Below are 20,876 nucleotides of genomic sequence, written 5' to 3'. Positions count from 1 at the left end.
CACTTCCGTGGAACAGTTAATATACTGGAAGTTGTTCAACTCATGTGGGCTGCTGGGTGCAAGGTCAAGGAAGAAGACAGCTGAGTCTTCCCTTGGGCAGAGTCCACCCACAGGCAGCAAACAGCTGGGCAGGTCACCAACAGTGAGGAGCTTAGTGAATCAGGGATATCAAACTTAAGCAATGCAAGGTGACAGGATCCACCATCCTCAAGTTCAAGTGATGTACATACCAGCAGCGTGGTGAAACAGATATCAAAGGAACCTCAAACTCTAGCAACATGGTCCATGGATTGGCTCTCCCACAGGTAGTTTAGCTCACAACTCGAAGCAGAGAACTAACTAAAGCAGCCATACACTGGTCTGATCACCAGAGAGCAAGAGACTGAAGAACAGACCTTACCGGTCCATTTATTTCTTTGCCCCCCAATCTAACTGTGATCTGATTAATCCCACATGTTCCTATTAGCCAGCTTGGAACAGTAAACCTACCTATCATAATGTGGTCCCACAATTTGCCTGGTCTTCAGTCATTAGCATTCAATGCATCAAGTATATTCTTAACATAGTTTCTAGATTCAGGTGGAATTTACTCAAGGCTGTTTTGTGTTTTGGGTTGCATGAGGGCACTTTTTTTTCTTCAGCTTCAACCTAAATTTGCATATGATCACTTGGTGGTCTTTCCCATAGTCTGCCCCTTACCTTATTCTGACTGGTAGCATTGAGCTTCTTCATCATCTTTCCACAGAAATACTTGATTTGATTCCTGTTTATTCCATCTGATGAGGTCCTTGTGTATAGTTGACGTTTCTATTGTTGAAAAAAAGATATTCACAATAAATAACTTCCCAGTCTCATAAAATTCTATCATGTGAGCTCCAGCACAATTTCTATTACCAAGGTCACGTTTTTTTAAACTGTTTATCCCTCTTATTTGTTTCTAATTTTCACATTCCAATCACTAGTAACTATCAATGCATCTTGATTGTATGTTTGATTATTTTCAGACTAGAGATTTTGGTAAAAATCATCAACTTCCTCATTTGGGCATCGCTGGCTGGTGCATACATTTGAGTAATACTTGTAAGAACTGGTCTTCCCTATAGGTGTATGTGTATTACCCTCTCACTGACAGCATTGTACTTCACAAAAGACCTTGAAATGTTCTTTTTAACAATGAATGCTGTGTTCTTCTGGGTGGACTAGAGAAACAAATCCAGAGAGACACTCATATGTGTGTAAGATAGAGCTTTATATACAAGAGCAGTTGAATATTGAGAAAACATCCCAGCCCAGTTCAGATCAAGTCCATAAGTCCAATATTAGCCTATATGTCTGATACCAATCTATAAAGTACACTTCTGACTCACAAAACACATGCAATGATGCCGGATTCAGGAAGATCACAGGCGAGTGGATGGGAAGTCTTGTGGACCCAGTGGCATTGTAAGCATCTCAGTGCTGGTAGGGGTCTCCACATGTTTCCTCCAGGTCCAGGCCTCTCACTGCCATCAGCATAGATCTATGTGTCTTGTTGGTAGAGAATCTCTCATGGAGTAAGCCAAGAGAGAGAGTCAGTCTCCTGCCTCCAAGGAGGAAATACAGGACTTCCCAGAATCCTCAGGAGAAGACCATGCCCACACAGAGACCTCATTGGCTATGACCTGGTTGTCAGACTAGACTCCACCCCTTCACTCTTAATCCTCTCAAATTGACAAATGATCATATAACTACTGCAAATGCAGTGCCATTACACCTAAATTTGTCATTTCTGGCGCTGTAGACCATAGATTGGCTCATTCAAAATGACCAGTGCCAGTCCATTTCAGCTCAGTAAAGCCTAGGTTATCAATCATTTATATTTCATTTTTTATGACTTGCAATTTTCCTAGCTTCATACTTCATATATCCCACTTTCTAATTGTTATTGAATGCCTGCAGCTGTTTCCTTTCATTATTGAGTTGAACCATGTCAACAAATGAAGGTCCTGAAGCTTTGCTCTTTGTCATTAGCATCCACTTTGAGGAGGCAGTGTTTTGCCAGTCATTTTTTGAGTGCCTTCTGGCCTGGTGGGCCCATCTTTAGTTCCTTCAGTTTGCCACCCTATCAGATAGTGTTCTCCTGTTATTCATAAGCATTTCAGTGGTTACTATTTCAGAAGTGGACAGCTTCCTAGTCTGTCTGAACCTAGAAGCTCCCCTGAAACCTGCCCTCTCTTGACCCAGCTTGCATTTAAAAGACCAGTGACAGCTTCCTGCATGACAGCACTGTGCAAGCCACCACCGTACAACAAGCCGACTGTTAAGTGTGTGACTCAAAAGTGTATTTGCCTGTGTATTTATCTTACAAGATGGAGCTCAGAATTTCCAGCATCCATTTTGTGAGGGACAATTTAACCCAAAACACCAGGCAAAAAGCAAAGTAATACAGGAGGGAATGGTCAAGGCATAGTAAAGAAGTAGCTATGTGGCTGAGGAGTCACATGGTGGTATAACAGTCACCAGGCAGGTCAGGCATAACAACCTGGATCTAGTCACTCTCTGGGTTTATATCCAAGCTCTGCCAATTAGTCATTAACTAGATGAATAACCCCATTTAGTCTCATCTATCATATGAGAAGATTATTGTAGGAAATATATCAAACAATAATCAAGATTGCATTACAGATGAAAACCGTGAAGAGCTATTTAAAAGGTAGCAATAGTATTTCTTGTATTAGTGGAAATAATATCCCAAGTAGCCTTTTGCTTCTGACGATTTTCCTAGAGTGAGAAAATAATTCATAGAAGAGCTGTAGGATGTGTGCCTTGGAATAAATAACTTTTTAAAAATAGATGAAATGTATTGATTTTTATTGAATAATTTCAGAATAGGAGAGGTGAAAAATTCTTTTGAATTTCCTAAGTAAATGCTAGAAGTGATTTAAAAGTTAAGTTTGTGGGTTGAGTTCGTGTAATAAAATTAAATGGCTATATATTGTACACATTTGTTTCACAAAGTGAAAATGTGGGGTGCGAGCTGTGGGAAGTAAAGACATTCATTGACTGAGTCAGCAAAGGAGCGTGATTAGAACAATACCCACCTGCACTTGTATTGTGAAGGAATGTTAGACAAAACTTCATTGTTGTTAACGATTCTTGGCATGGATAATATTTCTCATCTTCAACTAGCTTGAAAAACATTGATTTAAATTTCTTTTCTAAAATGAATGTTATTGTATCTTAGTATGCCTAGAAACATATAGTAAGATTTGGTGGTTGTCTCAATTAAGAAACCATTGAAGAAGAGGAAGAACCTGCGTATTCATAGAATTGAAAGTATACTTTAATTGTCTGAATTATCTTTAAAAAATACTTAGGAAGTATGTCTGCCCACAGTTGGTCAAAGAATGTAGACCAGTCCAGCAAATGTACACACTCCTACATCTTCTCAATTCAGAACTCATGGCAGACATCATTAATCAATTCCACATTCTCTGCAGATCCAGACATCCGATTCCAGTAGGTCTGAGTTGGCAGAGGCAAACTGAGGTTTACTGATTATACTCATAGTGACTCTATGTGCACCGGAAAAAAGCACTGTCCCGTCCTGCACCACCCTCACGGTTTTTCTTAGGCTTGAGTCCATGGTTGCAGCCACTGTGTCCATCTCATTGAGGGCTGTCCTCTTTTTCTCTCTCCCTCTTCTTTGCTCAGCGAGTCCTTCTCCAGGGACTGGTCTCTCCTCATAACCTGTCCAAAGTACGGTGAGAGGAAGTCTGGCCTTCCTGGCCTCTAAGGAACATTCTGGCTTTACTTCTTCTAAGACAGGTTGGTTTGTTCTTTGGGCAGTCCATGGTATTTTCAATATTCTCACCAACACCATAGTTCAAATGTATTGATTTTTATTTGTTCTTCCTTATTCAATGTTCACCCTTCACATACATATGAGGTCATTGAAATATACCATTGCGTGGATCAGGCACACCTTAGTCTTCCAAATACCATCCGTGTCTTTCAACACCTTAAAGAGGTTTTGTGCAGCAGATCTACCTAATATAATGTGGTGTTTGATATTTTGACTGCTGCTTCCATAAGCAATTATTGTGGATCCAAGCAAGGTAAAATCTTTGAGAGCTTCAATCTTTTCTCCATGAATAGTCTACAAATATATATAATTAATAATACATTAATGCAGGACTTCTATGAAAGTAGAGTCTCAACCTCACTTCCCACATGTTGCTTTCTTCATTCATTTGCTAGATCATGATTAATTTGTCTGATAGGTGAATCTCTCTCTCATTTACTGATAGCCCACCTTATATTGAGTGCTAAAAGCACAATTGATATCTAAAACCTGCTTTCTGCTCTAGGGGAGCTTCCGGCTGGTAGTATGAATGCAAGGTCTAGCTATAGAAATCAGTCAAGTCCTACTGCTTTAAATATGGTCACTTGAACTTTTGTTTGTGTATTTTATAATGAAAGGGCACTCAAGCTGAAAACAAAAAGGGTGTGTTTCTTTCCCCTTTGGCTAGTTATTTTTGATTTCAAGAAAAATATTTGAGTAGTTTTTGGCTCGTTCAACTCTGACACCAGCTAGAAGCTAAGAGGACCTTATCAACCCAAACACCTAATTACTAACTTATCCTCATCCAACCATGACTATTGTTTGGGGTTAAACCGCCCTTTTCCAAAAACACAGAGGAGACAAGGAAGAGGTTCTATGCTGGGAAATGGGATGAGAACCAGAGTGATTTGCGTTCCACAGGGATATTGCTTATGTGCCGTTTCTTCTCTTTATTCCACATATAACTGAAGGAGATGCAGGGGCTTGGTAGACTGAACAACTGTAGCTGAGGTCCCACTTCAGGGCCATGCTTCACAGGTCCCCAGAATTGCACGGAAATCAGTGTGGCTGGAACTGAGTGAGCAAGGAAGAGAAGCGTAAGAAAGGAGAGATGAGAGAGTGCATACCAACACCTAGAGAAAATAGGCCATACATACTGTTGACTTACTTTTTCTTCAATCTTGTTAGGGTCTTGGACAGAGGGGAGACATGCTCTGTCAGATTTGAACAGTATCACATAGATTTTTGTTTGATACACTGCACTCTCAAGAGAAGTATGGGGGTGGGGGAGGTGGGGGAAGTCTGTTGTGGCAGCCCAGGGAGGCGATGGTTGGAGCTAGGACCAGCGTGTGCTAGTAGTGGAAGTGATGAGGAATGTCATGTTCTGGAGATATTTTCAAAGTAGAATCAATATAGTTTCCTGATCCATTAGAATAGTAAGGGATAACTCCAAGGTTTGGGGTCTAAGCAATTAAAGGATGGAGCTGACGTGAACTAGGATCTGAATGCTCTAGTAGGAGCAGGTTTCAGTGAGGAAAGAGATCTGGGGTGCAGTTTTGAACACGTGTAAGTTAGAGTTGTCTACTAATTACCCATGAAGCTATCAAGCAGAGCGTATAAGGGCAAGGAAGAGGTTGGGCTAGAGAGACTAGTTGGGAAGCATCAGTAAAACAGTGTTGGGGCTGGCGAAGATCACAAGGATGTGATTGTAGGTCGGAATGAGAAGAGGTACAAGAATTGACTCCTGGCAATGCTAATGTTAAGAGGGATGATTTTTTAAAATTAAGGAATCTGCAGAGGGTTGAAAGGAAGACTGTAGGTAGGAGGTAAGCCAGGAGAGTATGAAGTCCTGGAAGCTACATGAAGAAATACGTCAAGGAGATAGGAGTGAGTTCACTGGTCAGGTGCTACTGTTATCCAGTGAAATGAAGATGGAGAACCATCACTAGACTTAGCAAAGTTATTGATGACTTTGACAATGACAGTGTTAATGGAGGATCATGACCAAAAAAGCCCGAGATGGGTATATTTAGATATGCTTAGGCATGAACCAAACCAGAGCCAAACTCCCTGCCATCAAGTCAGTGCCTACTCAGAGCAACCCTGGAGGACAGGGCAGAGCCTCTGGGAGCTCTTTATGGAGAGTAACAAGCTCCATCTTTCCCCCGAGGAATGGCTAGTGTTTTCGAACTGCTGACCTTGCAGTAACCACTATGCCATCAGGGCTCCCCTCAGAGTAAACAGAGGAAGGGAACTGTAGATACTCGCTATCTACTAGTGGTGCGTTGATTACGAGTTGGGCTACAATATACACACAGTCCACAGTTCGAAACTGACAGCAGCTCTGTGGGAGAAACACTGGGCTGTCTACTCCCGTACACAGTTACAGTCTCAGAAATCCAGACGGGGCCACTATGAGTCAGCATTGACTCGATGGCAATGAGTTTGGTTTTAGTTCCGTTCACTCTTAAGCATATTTAAACATGTTATTCTTTACTGTGAGTTTGCTGCAAAGAGAAATTAAACAATAAAGGACAGAGAAGGGATGCACGCCTCACATCGGTGGAAGGCAGAACAAAGAACGCATGGAGACCTACATGCTATATATCCAAATATGTAAAAGTCACATACCATGCTAACACGCTGTAAAACAGAACATGCTCTTTCCCTTACCTTGACAAATATACCATCTGAAGAACCCGGGAAGCCAGGTTTGAGTCTAGAATTCTCAGGCTTTGGTGTTCCAGCCAGAACTTGGTGGCGTCGCAAAAGGGCCTGTGGGATCACAAGTCTTCCCTTTCAAACCTGGCTCCAGCGCATCTTGAACAGGCCCTGTATGCTTGCGCGTTGACACCCAGTGTGTATCCAAACTGTAGCCCACCTAGGAGAGATAGAAAAGATAACTGCATAGGGCCTACCACGGGCAAGACCAGTTGGGCGTAGAATTCCGGCTCCAGGACACCCAGAATCAGATCTAGAGAGCAGAGTAGTAGCCTTTCTCATTGTGCATCAGCTAACTCGCCCTGTTGTATGAGGCTGGAGAAGGACCAAATGGGGCTCAGCGAGATGCAAGCCAAGGTAATGGACCCACTGACCTCCTTTCAATAAAGAAAATGGGCAGGGGTGGTGGGCAGAAGCTTATGATAGGATGAATACCAGCATGTTTACTTGCTCATGAGAACAATCAGGTAAAGAGGAAGCACTGATGATGTAGAAGAAAGGTATCAAAGCAGTTCTCTGGGCAGACAATAGAGCAGAAATCCAGTGCACACGGGTGGAAGTTGGCTCTGAATAGAAGTGTCACTATTCCTCTGCGGTGGCGAGTGGGAAGGCAGAGTTGGTGGGTTCTCACGCTAGTGAGGGAGTAGCTGTGGTCGTGGGGGAATGTGGAAGTTCTCCTCTGGTTAATCGCATTCATTTCCAGAAGGGCCTAGATTAAGAATGCCTTGTCATCATACTTTATCATTTCAAAATTGCTTCTTTTTCTGTTCTCTCATTTAACCTCAGTTGGTTGCTAAGGAGCCCTGGTGGTGTAGGGGTTACGAGTTGACCTGTCACCTATAAGATCAGCGGTTTGAAACCACGAACCACTACTCGAGAGAAAGACAAGGTCAAACCATTACAGTCTCAGAAGCTCACAGAGGCAGTTCTACACCGCCCTATAGGTAGCCATAAGTCAGCATCAACTCGATGGCAGTGTATTGATGTTGTGAGTTGGTTGTTGTTCTTAGCCAATGGCCACGCCTGTGCACAGCTGAACCAGATGCTGTCTGTCCAGCCCTGCGCTGTCCCCATGCTTGTGGATCACAGCCCAGATTGTTGTCATGCACAGAATTTTCAATCACCAGGAGTAGATCACCAGCCCTTTCTTCCTGTCCGCCTGAGTTTGGAAGCGCCACTGTTACCTGCTCAGCCCCCACCGACAGCATGGGGACTGTGCTGCAGGCGCAGTGGGTAGATCTGCATGGGAGGCAGCCTTCTCCCTTCGGCTGTTCTCCGAGGGGTGTGTCAGTGGAGGTCACCCTCTTGAAGCTGTGCTATATGCTTTGCCGGGTTCCAGTATGTGAAGCCCAGCACTGATGAACCAATGGGACAGCAAATAGAATAAGGGAATGGGGGTACAGTAGTGGTGGGGGGAGTAAAGTATGTCAAGGAGTTCATGTAGAAAAAGCATGTTTGGAAACTGACTGTGGTAGCAATTGTACAATTCTACTTGATATGATTGAAATATGGAACGATATATGTATTCATTTCCAACTAATTAAAAACAAAAAAGGATTCTACCGCTGCACCAGCACAGCCCTCACAATCTTGACTTAAGGACTCAGTAATGAGCCATCTTAAAAAAATCATTTTATTGGGGGTCCTTACAGCCCTTATCACGATCCATCCATCCATTGTGTCGAGCACATTTGTACATATGTTGCCATCATCATTCTCAAAACAGAGTCTTTCTGCTTAAGCCCTTGATATCAGCTTCTCATTTCCCCTCCCCCATCCTCCCTCATGAACCCTTCATAATTTATAAATGATTATTTTTTCATGTCTTGCACGGACCGATGTCTCCCTTCACCCACTTTTCTGTTGTCCATCCCCTTAGGAAGGGGTGATATGTAGATCATTGTGATCAGTTCCCCCTTTCTCCCCCCACCTTCTTCTTCCCCTCCTGGTATCTCTACTCTCATTAATGGTCCTGAGGGGTTTATCTGTCCCGGACTCCCTGTGTTATCTGTAGCCATGTACATGCTCGGGTCTAGTCAGATTTGTAAGATAGAATTGAGGTTGTGGTTGTGGCGGGGAGGGGAAGCATTAAAGAACTAGAGGAAAGTTGTATGTTTCAACGGTGCTATCCTGCACCCTGACTGGCTCTTCTCTTCCTTGTGACCCTTCTGTAAGGGGATGTCCAATGGTCTACAGATGGGCTTTGGGTCTCCACTTTGCACTCCCTCTCATTCACACCAAGTCACTTGTTTATGTGAATTAGAGGCATACACTCTTCAAAGTGTGTGGTTCTCCTGGAGGAAATAGAAGTCCAGAAAGACAGGGATCTGTCAGGAGGAAGTAGAACCAACTCTGCTGCCATTTCTTCCTGACTCGCTGACTGTGTCAACCAGCTCCCCTTGGCCTTTTGAATATATTCCTTGATAGAGAACGCTCAGAGTCCCCAAAGAAACCTTTCCATTTTTAAATGGTTCAAGGAGCTATTTCAATAACAAATAAATAAAAGGACTAGAAAGTTGAATAAGGACAAAGCAGCTCCCTTCTTCTTGTGCATTTCTTTCTTTTCTTTTCTGCTTTTAAGTGTCAAAACATGCAACTTCTTTTCAGATTCTGAAACCTATGACATTTTGTGCCCTTTGTCTAATGCAATCACTTTCTGAATAGTCAAGTGATTTCGGCAATTACCTCCGCACACCCAACACTTGCCCTGATTGGCAAGGAGGCAGTGGGAGGGGGTGGGAGAAACGATGCACTGAAGTCAGGCTCCTCATTTGTAAAGCGAGAATAAAAATTAAGTTCTGATGAAAATGTCTTTTGTGTCACTCATAGAGGCTTGACTGAGATCAATTTCAAAACACACCCTTAAAGTCTTTTGAAACTCATAATATTAAAAGGGGTTAAAGAGAGTCAATAATGTAGCAATTAAGTGATTACTTCGTAATAAAAGTTCAGGTCAATTTAGGGTTCCCTTACAAAAAAATTAAAAACTGATAATTAGGGGCACCACCTCATCTTCCTTGCCTTCCATCTCCTCCCGTCATTCTCAGTGACCCCGTCTCGCAACACTGAATGGGACTGCCATTCAAGCCACCCATCTGCATGCCATGGAGCTCACCGTTCCATAACGATGCTCTTTCAACTATCTTGAGCCCTAAAACCCTCTTCATTCATCAACCTGGCCTTATGCTCCTGAATTTCCTCGTCCCTCCTAATATGTATTTCTGCTTCCTGACTCCTAGCCCTGTGGGTTTAACCTAATCTGCCTTGGCCCCACATAAGCTCATTCCTCCCCCAAACCATAACCCCTTTCAAGTGAATTCTCACCCCAGGCCTCCACTCTCCCTGGCTTCCAAGCCCAACTGGGGTAATTAGCTCATCAGCAATCCTCAGTGCTAGGTCAGTACAGAACTCTCACGATGACTCTGGTGGCCTAGTAGTTAGGGGTTGGGCTGTGAGTCTCAAGGCTGCCAGTTCGAAACCACCAGCCTGCCCCTTGGGAGAGAGACAGGGCTTTCGACTCACAAAGAATTACGGCCTTGGAAACTCAAAGCACTGGCAGTTCTACCCTGTCCTATAGAGTCCATATGAGTCATAGGCACCCACTCAGTGGCAGGGAGGGTAATTTTCCTGTCCAGCTGAGGTATACGCCCATTTAAACTGCTCTACACACAGCACCTGTCATGAATCCTTTTGGTACTCCTTACGCCCCCCCCCTTCCTGGAGGCTTCTCATCCTGCTGCACTGAGACATTACAGGGCAACGTTCGAGGGCTCTCGTGATGTTTCTCTAGTCTGTGCTTCACAGACTCTTCCTGGCCTCCGTCTTCTTTCCTGACTGAGAGGCAGCAAGCCTCCCCGTCATTTCTGAGGGGGGTTAGCCATGTCTGAGGGATCCATTCTCTGTGACTGAGCTCTCGTCAAGATCTCTTCCTGAGGGAGTGTGCCCTTTGACCAACAGACATGCTACAAACGGATGAAAAAACAACTATTTCTCGAGGGTTCTCACCCCATTTATGATTCTACCTTCCTTCTTTGCCTCGGCAAGTCTTTCTGATGCGCTGCCATGCTTCAGTTCCTACTGCCTCGTGGCTGCTCTCAACTCAGCCCACCTTCCTGGCTTCAGCACACATGCCCACTCATCTCCTACATCCCATCCTCAAATCTACACCACATTTTCCCACTCCCGCTTTTATCTCCGTGTTTACCCATCTCGATGATCTCGCTCCACTAATTATATTTTAAAGGTCCCCCACCAGGAAGCCATCTCAAGGCAGTGTTCACAAGACCATCCTATCTCTTAAGCCTACACCTTCTCTCTCGATTTTTAAAAGTAACGAGATATACTTGACGTACAATAACATGCACTGTTTTTATAAGTTTTGGTAATAGTGTGCACCCATGTAACTACCACTGAAAGCAAGATGTAACATTCACATTATGCTAGAAAATTCCCTCCTCCTCTCCAGTCAGCCCTCACTCTCACCCCCGTCTCCAGAGATGACGATTGTTCTAATATCTATCACCATAAATTAGTTTCTCTTATTTTTGGAGTCTATATATATGGAATCTCACACAGAGCACAGATCTTGTTTCCTTCAGCTAGTTTTTGAGTTTCCATTGAAATTAGGTGTCATGGTGGTTACATGTTGGGTTGCACTTGGAGCTCACCTCAGAAGAAAAATCGGGCTTTCTAAGGAAAAGTCTTTCCTATAAAGATTTACAGGCTCAAAAACCTACAGGGGCAGTCCTACCTTGTCCTTTAGGTTCACTGAGTAGGAATTAACTTGATGGCAGTAAGGATTTTTGTTAAAAATTCAATTGGATGAATTAACTTTGCTTATTCATATTCCTGTTATGGACACATCCACATATACATGAAACTATTATGTACATTCTTGTCCTGGTCTGTCCATGGACATACATGTCCACCATGTCCCCCACCCCTGGGGAAAATATCTAAGAGTGGGATTGCTGAGTCATCTGGCAGATCCATGTTATCTTTGTGATAAACTGCCACGCCGTTTTCCAAACCGGGTTTACCATTGCATACCCTGTGCATTCCTACCAGCAGCATAGAGGAGCTCTGGCCGCTCATCTCTCACTTCCGTGTCTTCATCCGTGGTTCCCAGTGACACGTGTGTTCTGTTCCACTACAGCATCGCATCGCCTGTTCCACTCTTCAGGTTGCTTGAGGATTGATATTGTGCCTCAGTGATCTCTGTGCACCCGCTGTCTGGTCTTCCTCGGAGTTGACCCTAAATCTGTATAGAACTGAAGAACATAGAGCCCAGGCGAGGAGCCCTGTAGTGTCTCTGGGAATTCAGTGCAGACAGCTGAGTGACTCAAGGCACTCAACAGGCTCTCACTCACCGGAGATGTGTTCCAATATTGCAGCATGAGCGCAGGCTCCTGTGGCCATTTGTTATAGTCTTTGGGAAAGGCTTTTTATCAGATTCATAGCGGCAAGCGATACAAATTATTGGATTTCTTCTCTAACATAAAAAATAGCTATTTGCAGCCTTTTGAAGCAGGGTAAATGAGCCATTGATCTTACCTGTGGAACACTGCAGGGTAATTTTGTCCTGACTTAACGTCCAGTGTTCTGTGATGGGCATCCTCTCCACACCAGCTAGTGCATTCGGTATCTCTGGGTTCACGGTCTCCAGACCCTTCTCCGTGCCATGTCCCACAGTGGAGGGCACATTCGTACTTGGAATGCTTTCTTGCCCTCCCTCTGAGAAGCGAAGACTTCAAGGTCTGTCACGAACGCCAGTATCTACACCAAGTTTTCCCGGCTACTTCACTACACTGTAACTATTCTCTCCTGTGGATTATTAGAAGTTTCTCAGGATGGGATAATGGCTCTTGTTTATAAGAATACCCCGTGTCCAAAAGAGCAAGAGAAATCAGTTCCAGGTGGTTGAGACATCATAGTGGTCCGGCTCTAGAATAAACCCGGGTTTCATACCCCTTTGAAGGGACTTGGGCAAACTACCCAGCTCTCTACCTGAAAAGGAGAGAACCACACCTACCTCTGGATTTGTATGCAAACTTTAATGGGTAAGACACATAAAGTGGCATGTGAGCAAGGGAAAGAATGTATCTGGGTACCTTCCCACACGAACTGCTGCAGATACTAAGGAAGCCTATCTCCTTGTGACCCTGGTTTTCCTAAGTTGTGGAGTTCAAGCCGGTCCTCCGGAGCTTGGTCGGTGCCGTCTGTAGAAACTCTTAAATGTGTATTACTGCCTGCACTGCTTGCCTCCAGGGTAACCACAGAAGTCTTCTTCATGAAGGCAGAGGCTGCAAATTCACAGCATCCCTTTAGCATCCCTACCCTATCCCTGTGCACCCCCCCCCCCCATCATCTCCATCTTTCTTCTGGGTTTTAAATGAGATGTCTCTGTTCAGGAGGGATGCCGACAGCTGGGGATTGATTTCATAGTATTCCCAACCCCAGGAATCTGATTTGGATAATTACAGTGATGGAAATCTGAATCGGCTTTTGAAGAGGTCCCACACTGTTTGCCTATTAAACCATCTCCGTGTTGGTGGAGCTGAAATGACAGGGGATGCAGACTGGGACAGTATGTTGCAAGGTTGCTGGCACATGGCTGGCTATCTGTGTGTACTGCCTTTCTTGCTTGCTTGCCTTTCTGGAAGGTCCCGAGACTGTGTACTCCTGAGGCAGCATTTGCCCTGAAATCTTGGCTTCTCTGTTGAGCAGCTGTGAACTTGGGCTCTTACATGTCTTTTTGGGCCTCCTTTCCTCCTATATGAACCTCGCCTGGTAATGCCCACCGCGCTGGTGTGTTTGAAGGATTAGACGTGACACGTTTGTGGAAATAGCTGTCGAGCGCTAATCGTTTCCTTTTCTCCCCGTGATACTCAGGGTTCTTGTTTAGACTACTAGGAAACCACGTCTACTTCCCAAACCGGACCTATTTTCTCACCCACATTCACTATATCAGGTATGTAGTCTCACCTCATCCTAACGCATGAAACTCGCCATCTGGAAGGGACGCCACCCCCAGGACTCCCCACGGTCCTGTCGGGTACCAGCAGACTTCTGTGTGGCTGCAAGGGAGCTGCCATTTCCAGGTGTCGGCATTGAAACGATGCTCCCTTTCATTCTGAAATGGAATCTCCGCAGGCATTTTCTTTGCTGGGCATGAAAACGATTGCTTCCTCTTGCTTCCTTCCCCTGATCTGCCTCTTCTCCTCCTTCCCAGCCTCCTAACCCCCATCTTGTTTCCCTGTATTGTTTGCTTAATGGGCAGTTTGATGAGTGTAGTATTGCCATTTTAAAATGCACAGAGTGCACAACAGAAATTGGATTTCTTCCTGGACCGGTTCCATCTCCCTTCCTTGTTTACAGCTCTCTCCTTTTTTCCCCCTTGTTGGGCAACACAACTGAAATTTGCTGAACCAGAAAGGGGAGGAAGAAGGTATGAAAGGAGAGGCAATCTCCTCCTCATTGTTCCTAGCACAGCTTATTAGCACCCAGCCCGCTGGAAGAGACCGGGCGCTCTGGATGCCTCTTCTGTTTCCACATAAGCCCAAAGCCCTGTGTACACTGGGCAAGGCAGAATCTAATTACCAGAATAATTATTGCTACCTGCACTGCTCAACTGTTGTGCTGTGTAATCAAAGATACATCGACAGGAGTGAGCTCAATTCTTCAGAAAATGCAGGAATGCTAGTGATGGTTTGCAACCCCAAGCGATTTTCCCAGAGCTCATGGTCCTGCACGGCTCAGATTTCATGCCAGCAGAATGCTCGGGGATCTTGCAAACACACCAGAACACCGCAGCCAAGCGGTGGACACACCTCTGTCGGCATAGCCTCAGCTGACTCAGAGGCATGTGTTTCTGAACCTGGACTTTATAGGAGCAGTGAGGTAACACAGCAGTTTTGAGAAGCTCAGCACAGGTTTTGAATTTGCTCTCTTTAAAGAGCTGACCAGCACCTGACTTTGACAGCCTTCAAAAGGGAAGAGACATTGGTTTTCTTCAGGCCAGGACAAGCTGTGGGTATTTGACAGACATGGTTCATGCTAACCTGGATAGAGATGTTCTTCAGACCCATCTTCACCTGCTTCATATTCATCCTGGCTCATGGCCACCCATAGGCTTTCTGTTACCCCTCTCAGGAGGTTCTACTTAATGTGTCTCTGCCAGAGCACACCCATGGAATGGAACTGCCACTTGAAAACTCAACCTTAAAAATCACTCTAGGGGAGGAGAAAAGAGAGCGTTTCCAACTTTTTAAAATTATGCTTATTCAAAATCAAAAACTGCAGGATGACCCTTGCTTTTTAAAAAGCTTACTGAAATTCCAAGTGGAAAACATGGAATAAATAGCAAAAGAGGAAGAGGAATTCGGTCATGAAGAGGCCAAGGTTCTTGAAAGGAGACAGTGAGAAAACAAAGAAGAATAGGAGAGCTTGACAGAAGATATATTGGAAAGGGAGAAGGGGGCCAAGGAAGAAACAGGAGGGGAGAAAGGAGACAGGAAAAGAGATGTTAGGGGATTGAGCAATTGGGCCCAAAGAAGAAAATAGAAACCGTGCAAGGCAAAGTAAGAAATATGGAGAAACCTGTCAGAGATAGTCAGGTCCCAAGAATGATTGGTTATTGGTAGTCTGGGAGAAAACAGAGAGAGATTGGATAGATCCCGAATGAAGTTAGGTGTCTGGATTCCTTAGGAAGGTCTGGCAAGCAGAATGTCCTCTGCATATGTTAATTCAGCAGCTGAAAGAAAAGCCCGCCAGGCTCATTACAGTGTTTGGCCAGCCTGTAATGGTACCAGAATGCACTGATGCATGTCTAAATGGAATTTTTCTAAGCAGGGCTTAAATAAACAGTCACTAGCTGTAGCTGAAAATTAAAATAAGATTCTCCATGATGAGGAAAAGTCTAAACATTGTTCCTGTTGCCCCACCCCCCAGTCCCCAAATGTTTAGTCCTTTGGGGTCCTGAATGCTATCGAGGATGCTAACAACTCTCCCACTGCTGGACGGGGTGAGGTTTCCCAGTGACACTTTTCCCATTGACAGGACAGAGAGAGCCCCTCGGCAAGAATGCCAACTTTTCCAGGAACAAAGCAACCTTACCTTGAAGCAGCTTGGTTCCAAGTGGGACCAACAGGAACTCATTTCCTGGAAAATTAGAACAGTTGTCTGAGGCAGGTGGAGATGGCCGGAGGCCGAAGGGATATCTCAGGAAGGTATCAATTGGTCGACAGCCTTCAATGGGAAGAACAGACACGTGGCCGAACCTCTTGCACTTGCTGTGCAAACCGTGTTGGCCTCTGGATGTTCTGTTGGGTCCAGGAAGTAACACATACCCCAGTGGCTTGCAGAATAGTCCTCCGTGTTGAGCACTGACTTCTGCTCAGCCTTCTGTGATGATGGTTGGAGCATTTAGCTGTCTTTGTTTACATGTTTCGTAGGCTAACTGTGACGACAATGTCCAAAGTTATTGAGATTTCTCTATCGGCTGCTTCTTCATATATACATAGATTTAGACACCTTACTATTTGAATGTAATTGGGTCAGGTTTTCCAGAAAGTTAGTTATTAGACCCCTTTTTATGTTCAAATGTTGCTATGGGGTTGTATGGCCTTCCTGTCTTTTTGACTTTTGTTTTTAATCTCTAATGCCTCAGTCCCTGTTTCAGGTGGGAATCATTACTTCCAGGACCAAAGTTAGGGTGCCCACCTACCCACCCGGTCACTCCCGACTCATAGGGATGCTATATAGGGTGTCCAAGACTGTGAATCTCTACAGGAGCAGAGAGCTTCATCTCTTCCCCTGGGAAGCAGTTGGGAACCACAGCCCTTGCTTACCCAATAGCACTGTGAGTACTCCTTAGGGTTGTAGGTCTCACAACTCAAACTCAATACCATTGAGTAGATTCTCATTCATGCTTACCCAACAGGACAGGATAGAACTGCCCCTGTGGGTTTCCAAGACTGTAACTCTTTGTGGGTGTAGAAAACTTCATCTTTCTCCTGTAGAGTGGCTGGTGGGTTCGAACTGCTGACCTTGTGATTAGCAGCCTAACACATGACTCATTAAGCCACCAGAGATCCGTAGAGTTATAGTTAGTGGTCATTAATCCATCAAATATTTATTCAGCCACTAGCGTGACCTACTCCTCACAATGGGTCAGGGATTTTCTACTTTCAGCACTGACAGTTCCACACCCCAGGAAACCCTTCAGTCCTGGGAAACTAGGACAGTTGTCTACCCTGTCAACTACCATGTTCTGACAGAACTAAAAAACACAAACAAACAAACTCACTGCCATGGAATTGATGCCGGCTCACAACGACCCTATAGGGCACGGTAGATCTGCCCCTGCAGGTTTCCCAAACCCTAAATCTCCACGGGAGTAGAGAGCTCTACCCTTCTTCTGAGGAATGGCTGCTGGTTTTGAATTTCTAGATCTGCAGTCATCAACCCAACTCGAAACCACTACGCCACAAAGAGACCCCTGAAATTCTGATGACTCCTTTCACCATTTTAAAGGGCTAGTTAAAGCCAAGAAGTCTTCTTTGTCAATATATATTCCGTCTGTTTCACATCTTTCCTTGGTTAGGAAAGATAATCGAGTGCTATGGTTGACTGAGTTAGAGAATAAAATTAAACAAAGGTACTGCTATATGCCAATAAAAATTTTATCATCCAGCTTGAGATTTGAAAGTGAGATATGCAAAAAGATAAAGTGAATCAAATATGATTAAATTTTTATCTGGAAGCCATTTGGTACATCAAAGAAACCATACATCAAATGGTGTCCTTTCAAGAAATTAAAAGAATGAAATATGAGGGTGGGGGACCTTCAAAAAGTCCACAGAATTAAAAGGCAATGGATTTTTCCCATGATTTTTTAAAGCCCTTTGTATAACAGACATACCATCATTGAATCTTTTTTACTCGCTTTCCCCCTAGAAAATGTTTACAATCATGCAAAGGGATAAGAGAGCTACTTAGAAGGCAGCCAACAATGATTCAAGTCTTGACTTGGACACTGACCCCAGAAAAGTCATTTAACTTCTATAGGTCCTTGGATATCCTCTTCTGAAAATGAAAGTTTGGTAATAATTTCCTATGAGACAACCAGCAGGAAATAAACATTAGAAGTCAGGAGACTCATGTTGTCTTCCCTCTGCGTTTGCAACCGCATGGCCTTGGGCATGTGAGTGAGTCAGCCTCCTAGCTTCCTGACAGTAGAACGGGGAGGGGGAGGCGTTAGCAGTGGTGTGTTATGCACTGCAGGTGATAAGATAAGAAACAAGGACCAATGTCACATTCTGCTGTCATGCAATAATCCTTATACCTAAAGACAACATTTAACGTACCCTATGGTTTATTATAAGGGTTAACTATAGCCAAAAGGCCAAGACTAGCCTACAACCTATATTTGTAAAAAACCCAAACAGTTGATCAGAACAACCTTGCTCATTCCCTTGTGGATCATCTGTGACTACCTTCCAGGTACAACAGCAGACTTTATTAGCTGCAGCAGAGACTTTTGACCAAACCTGAAAGGTTTCATCTTGTATTAGTCTGGGTAGACGAAGGAAACAAGTTCATAGACACTGACATGTGTAGAAGAAAGAGCTTTAGATACAAGAGCAATTGAATATTGAGAAAGCATCCCAGCTCAGTCCAGATCAAGTCCATAAGTCTGATATTAGCCCATATGTCTGATACCAATCTATAAAGTCCTAGACTCACGAAACACATACAATGACGCCAAATGCAGGCAGATCGCAGGCCAGTGGGTGGGAAGTCTTGTGGATTCAGTGGTGGTGGAAACATCTCAGCCCTGGCAGGAGTCTCCCTCCATATGGCTCCTTCAGCATGTGTCCTGCCTCCAGCGAGCTATTTATCTCCTTAGAACCTCCAAATGAGGTCATCAAACTGAGGTCTGATTGACAGGCTAGACTCCACCCCTTCACTGCGAAGAGTCTCAAATTGACAACAGATTATGTTGTCTCAAGTCCTGTTCAAAAATAGCTTACTAACCTTGATCTAGCAAAAAGGCTGCAAGATTATGGTTCCAAAGTTCGGGATTCCTTTGGGTTCTTTTTCACTGAGTGGTTGCAAGAAAATGGCTCAGTGCCCCTGGTCTGTTTCTCATCCTATTCAAAGAAGGGGATACAAATCTAGCCCCCACAGAAATTCAACTACCATCGAAAAGAACACAAAAGCATTGGTCTTTCCTGCAAGAAATATGATTAAAATTCAAAGTATTACTCACAAGGTAGATGCTGCCTGATGAGTCAGAAATGATGACCAATATGTTATTATTCCCTGTTGTTGGTTCTCTCAAGTACATCAGTGGGAGATGATTTAGATCGATAATAGCACATAGACCCCTACAGCTCAGTACTACATCAAAAGCTAAAATAATACACAAGAATATAGTTGAATCACGGTATCCATTCTGAAATGTGAGTTTTAATTGCTACCCTATCCTTTTATCCACTGAAGTCTGCCATTAAACTCTTATAAGACATGATGACATACTTACCTGGCAGGGGAGATACCATGATCACGAAGGTGGTTTTCCCAGGGCGAGGCTTATCCATTGCACTCCGGATGTGCTGACCCCTGCGATTTCCCCAAATGTGGGAAACTCGACTGCATAATTTGTGGTAGTGGGGGACTGCGTTCGCGCTCTCCCCTGAAAAAAAGAAGAAAGAAAAAAAAGACATGATGACATCTGCTGGGGTCATCTGGAAGCTGGCCAGTTGAATCCAGAACCAAGACAGAGGGACCTTTCAGCTGTCGGAGAAAACAGAACAGTAGGGGTATGTGTTAGACAGGGTTCTCTAGAGAGATAAAACCAGATTGCTGATAATTATATATAAATAAAAAGATAGATAACACAAGAAATGAACAGTTAAATTATAAACAGATAGATATATAATACAAGAAACAAACAGTTAAATTATAAACAGATTGATATGTAATACAAGAAATGAACAGTTAAATTATAAAACAGCACAAATGGCTCAGTGCAACTCACTCCCCTGAGAGAGTTGTGAGACACTGGCAGTCCTTCACATCTTGAGAGAGAGAGCTAGGCTCTCTGTAGAGAGAGAGCTAGGCTATCCCAGCACAGGCAGCAAACAGCAAGGCAGGTCACCAACAGTCCCCAGCTCAAGAGATGTCCATTTCAATCGTGTGGTCTTAAAGGGACCTCATTTTACAGCGACACAGTCCACAGGCTAGGCGTCGCACAGGTAGTGTACCCTTTAAATTGAGGCACAGAACAAGCAAGGCAGCGCACACTGGTCCAATGATCAAAGAGGGAGAGATAAGAAAGGCGAGGCTCACTGAGCCATTTATCTCTCCGCCCTTCGATTAATCCCACTTATGTTTATCAGCCAGGCTGGCACAAGAAACTATCTCAGGGTGTTAGCACATGGGATAGTTTGCAGAGCAAATGCCAAAGATATTTGCTTATGTTAAAACTTTAATATGTATTTAATTCTTGGACCCATGACGGATCCCAAACTGTTCAAGCACATACGCTCATGCTAACAAATCTTCACCTAACACAGTAAATATTGTGACCTTCTCTTACCCGAGAACATCCTCATAGCTCCAGGAACAGCTCATTATGTGACTGAGAGAAGCCGAGGGAAACTAAGCCTGGGCTTTGAAAATAACACTGGCCCAGGTGCAGCCCATTTACAGACCCCGCGTACATAACTTCAGATTAATGGCAGGGATAAATTAGAGACAATCATTTGCTCCATAAAAGGATTCTTCACTTTACAAGCAGATTCACTGCCGTGTTCCTGTACTGCGATATTGCCCCTGGTGCAGTCCCAATAAAATCCCCCTGTTAGAATGCAGTACACATGTGCTTTGCCCACTGCAAACCTGGAGAGAAAGATAAGGAGCCGGTTGCACCTGAAATTCTTTTAGATGTTAAGATGTGTTTTTGTCAAGAAGCTTAATATTGCTTGTTATTTATGATAGACTGGGAGATATGGGACACATGTTGCTTTCAAATGACACAATGAAACTATCTTAGGTGATTTCTTTGACTAATTTGCTACCTGATTGTCTGTCTGAGGTTTCAAAAAAGAAACACAAAAGGGAAGGAAGGAAGGAAAATAGGGAGTAGGTTCAATTATACAAGAATAAGCAAACTGGGCTTTTGATGATAAATAATAATGATATTAACAATAACTACCATATTGAGCATTACCACTTGCCAAGAAGCATTCTAAGTGTTTTGCTTCCATTACCTCATTGAAATTCAAACAAAAGATAAGCCCAATTATTATCATTCCTAAATTATAGA

General features: G+C 43.9%; 1 protein-coding gene and 1 non-coding gene across 4 annotated transcripts in view; both read left to right on the top strand.

Annotated features, from left to right (window-relative positions):
* CPQ (carboxypeptidase Q) overlaps positions 1 to 20,876 on the top strand; it is a 558,535-nt gene that overhangs the window by 516,921 nt on the left and 20,738 nt on the right. The gene's annotated exons all lie outside the window — the stretch shown is intronic.
* LOC142449403 (U1 spliceosomal RNA) lies at positions 19,081 to 19,244 on the top strand. Its single transcript, XR_012784593.1, has one exon. It is a non-coding gene; the product is annotated as a U1 spliceosomal RNA (small nuclear RNA).

This window comes from Tenrec ecaudatus, chromosome 5 (assembly GCF_050624435.1).
Source record: "Tenrec ecaudatus isolate mTenEca1 chromosome 5, mTenEca1.hap1, whole genome shotgun sequence".
In the NCBI taxonomy this organism is placed as follows: Eukaryota; Metazoa; Chordata; class Mammalia; order Afrosoricida; family Tenrecidae; genus Tenrec; species Tenrec ecaudatus.
Note: the sequence above shows the minus strand (reverse complement) of the source record. Positions and strands in the feature narration are given on the sequence as shown.